The 3,822-nt window shown below is 36.0% G+C and overlaps 1 long non-coding RNA gene across 1 annotated transcript; it reads right to left on the bottom strand.

The window, feature by feature from the left end:
• Positions 1–757: 757 nt before the first annotated feature.
• Positions 758–1,767, bottom strand: LOC127839069 (uncharacterized). Its single transcript, XR_008030132.1, has 2 exons — positions 1,488–1,767; positions 758–927 (listed from the first exon to the last, which is right to left on the bottom strand). It is a non-coding gene; the product is annotated as an uncharacterized LOC127839069 (long non-coding RNA).
• Between the last annotated feature and the right edge of the window lie 2,055 nt (positions 1,768–3,822).

Here is a 3,822-nt window from a genome sequence, read left to right on the forward strand (position 1 = left end):
ATGCATTTGAATGTTAAATAGATGTGATACATAGTTGTATGAATATTCATTCAAATGCAGTAGAGGTGGCATATTACAAACAAGTACAGAGATTTAAATTTATTTTTATTTTTTAAAGACATTTTGTGTTGGGAAGTTAGAAGACAACATTGCTGTCGTAATTCGATGACTTGAGTTACCGTAAGTTCAACACGCAGGCAAGATGTATCGTGTTATATGCATAAACCTTAGATTTTCAGTGCAATATTCAATTGAAAATTGACTAGTTTATATGAATAGTTATAAAAAGCATGTCATTAAAATTATATCCTGCTCAATTATTTATGTGACCTGTAAACAGGTACGATTCAAGTCTTGGTGGTAAATGACCTATTTCATAAGCACCGTTATTATGAAACACTATTATGCACAGATTGCAGTGTGCCAAGGGAACGATGCTGATGATAACTCAACATAGTGATGAAAGATGAGATTTCTCCAAACGTAAATTTCCAGTGACGATTTCACAAGTTCCAGTTCAAAAACTTCGAACTCCGTTGAAGCACTTTTCTACTTCAAATTGCACCACTTACTAGTTAACGCTCTCTTCATTTCGTACTTAATATTTTATACCACTGCTCTCAGGGTTCCCTCTGGGCTTTCAAAAGTTGTCGCCACTTACTTTCGCCAAATTTAAAAAGTTGTCGCCACACTGGGGCTACATTCGGGCAATGAAGATCATGTTATTATAATACAAACAAAAACTGAGCATTTACAGTATGTTAAAGGAATCGATTTAATAACAGTAGTATTAATAATAACAACACATTTAACATTGTTAATTAAATAAAGGCACATTCAATCAGTTGTAACTCTTGTTGATTGACACCTTCTTAGCAGCCTGAATATGTTGCCACAGTTTTGGTGCTTCAGAAGCTTTGTGGTATTCTGAAAATACAAAAAGGGAAATATAATATTAATATAATACTAATAATAATCAATGAATGTGAAGTATATAAATAATATAAATGTGTGCTAGCATATGATCTACTACATAGAGCCCTTAACACAACAGTCAAATAAAATAAGCATTTGTGTATATCAAATGTCAAATTGATTTCCATGTGCTAAACTATGTTTACCTTTTTTTTAAGGTACATCCGGTAGTGAATGAATTGATAAGTGTTGAGGATATAAAGAGTTCACACAGCATAGATTGTGTGTTGGAAATCATATTGAAGGAAATGAAATTCTGATAAACAACTGTCTTTGTTTGGTTTTTGTTTGTTAGCTGGTGAACAATAGCGGTGGGAACGTTTGCATTTTGAATGAGTCTCAAAATAAGCAGCATCTAATGTTCACTTTCTAAAAGTCGTTTTACACTCTGAACTTGCCATTTTGACGAGCGAAACAGCAATATGTCACCGTTTAAATAGAACCAATAGATGTTAAATGTTTAACTATTTTCTATAATTACACCGATTTTTCTAAAAACAATCGATACTTACCTTTTTGATTGTCATTGTTGTCAATTTAACGGTCTTGAATCTGCTTCGAACACTGTGACAAACACTTCACATTTAAGCGCAAAGTCGGTATATTTCAATATTGCCTTATCTCTGAAGCAATAAAACTGCCGACCAATTAAGATAACTTGCAACAACACCCCAGCTAATCGCAATTATCACCATAACATTCCACTTTGCGGTAGTCGGCAGTCAGCACCACGCTCCATTGATTACAGCTGTATCGCTTACACCATGGAAATTTATAGTATTACGACTGCCGTAAAGCGGCTGGTAAACACAGCGTCTTTTGTCATTTTAAGAAAATATGAACGCAGAAAAATGCCGATTTTTTTAAATCGCCATTTACGAAATTTTGTCGCCAGATTTTTTATTTTGTCGCAATTGGCGCCAATGGCGATCGACAGCGGGAACCCTGGGCTCTTTTCGCTAATCGAGCTTGCTAATAATTAAAACATTTTCTCTAGAAATTTTCAATTTGAGTTTTCATGCCCAATGGCGATGTAGTATTTGAAATAGTGGAATGTCGCTCAATGTATCAAAGTTTGAGATGTGTAATAAATCGTTTGCTGATTCAGAATATACCACCCGGCAATCTCCGTAACCGACCGGCCACCTCCGTTACCGCCAGGCCTCCTCCGTAACCGCCCGGCCTTCTCCGTAACCGCCCGGCCTTCTCCGTATAGACATGTTATGAATAATTTCATATAAGGATATAGACTGCTGTGGAGAATCCTGCCTCTCAAGCGATGAACTTTAAATGACAACGTTTTAAGCCGATAATATCGGTTTCAGCTAATTCTCGGTACTGACGGTTGGTTGACATTGAATACGAAGGCGTGGTTATCATTAACGTTTAGAAATATCAATTTATATAACCACATTCGGTGTACGAACTAATCAAATGTTGAACTTGTACCGCTCGGTTCTTTTTATGTTCTCTTTCATTTAGTTATAATTATCAGTTTACTGCGTTTCCGTCTTACACGTCTCTAAGGCAATTTATAATTGAACGAAATAATTTATCTATACCAGCATATTTATTGTAAACAATACGTACCAACTAACAAAACAAATCATGAAAATAACAGATTGCGTCATATTTGTTTCGCTGGTAATCGGTGTAAACTGTAATCAAAGAAATGTTCAGTTTGAAAAGGATTCTGCTCTTTCGGGCTTCAAATGTTCAGCTACGGAACGAATTGGCGATGTAATTCTAACACAGACCATTCTGAAGTGCGCGAGCGTGTGCGCCAGTACCGACGGTTGCAAGTCGGTATTTTACACGCATTCTGAGTGCGTTAGATGCCGTTCTCGATACAGGAAGGCTGGCGATGCAAGGCTGCTGCCTATGACGGGAAGTGTCAGCTACAGAACCGGTATCGTAAAAGATGCGATATATTAAACCGTTTGTATTGCGCACTTTCTGGCATCACTTGTCCTCATGGGCACTCTCCTATTTGATGTGTACCTTGAAAATTGAATATGGACAGCTCTCTAAAAATGGGATTTAAAGCATGTGCGTAAAGTGTCGTCCCAGAAAAGCCGGTGCTGTCCGGACTACACAAGCTAGTCTGGGACGAAACTTTAGGCACATGCATTTAACCCCCTTTTCACAGACGCAATTCATCGCGTTAATGGGTATGCTGTCTTGTAATTTTATCGTATTTTTAAACGAAACTCGTATACTATTTGATTTTTTCAGCTTGTGAATTGCGAATGAGAAAGTCGTGAAATAAAATTTATTATCAAATGAAGCAATATAAGAAAATTATTACCAAAACAATTGGTTGTTAATATAAGTGTTAAAATAGTGCAAATATGGGTAAAAAGTTAGTAGTAATTTTTTTGTTGTGACATTATTAAAGAAAATAGGTAATGGTCTGGAATTTATCACGGTATATATATTCTTCAGTTGTGCGCTGTAATCCGGGATGGCTGTCGCTCCTGGACTCGTGCTATCTGTGGAATTCGTCAATACAGATGACATTTTATCAAACGAAGGTAAATTCGTTTTCTTGTTTGCATTTGTTCGCATAGTGTGTAGGCATAATTGACCAACATCAACATAATGTTAAATAATTAATCATATTTTAAATGCATTTTCCATAAAAAGTACTTTACATACCATTTTGGAACTGTCGTCATTATATAATCATCACCGTATTTTATTAAATAATTTATTTAAATATGTATTTGCCTAGGATTATTGCTCGAGTCTTGATGCCAGTGCGCACGTCCTTTATATTGATTCGGAAGAGGAAAAAGATGTCGCTTCAAACGTCCTGCCAGGTAAATTGTTAAGGTAGTTTTTTTA

The sequence above is a fragment of the Dreissena polymorpha genome, chromosome 7 (assembly GCF_020536995.1).
Source record: "Dreissena polymorpha isolate Duluth1 chromosome 7, UMN_Dpol_1.0, whole genome shotgun sequence".
In the NCBI taxonomy this organism is placed as follows: domain Eukaryota; kingdom Metazoa; phylum Mollusca; class Bivalvia; order Myida; family Dreissenidae; genus Dreissena; species Dreissena polymorpha.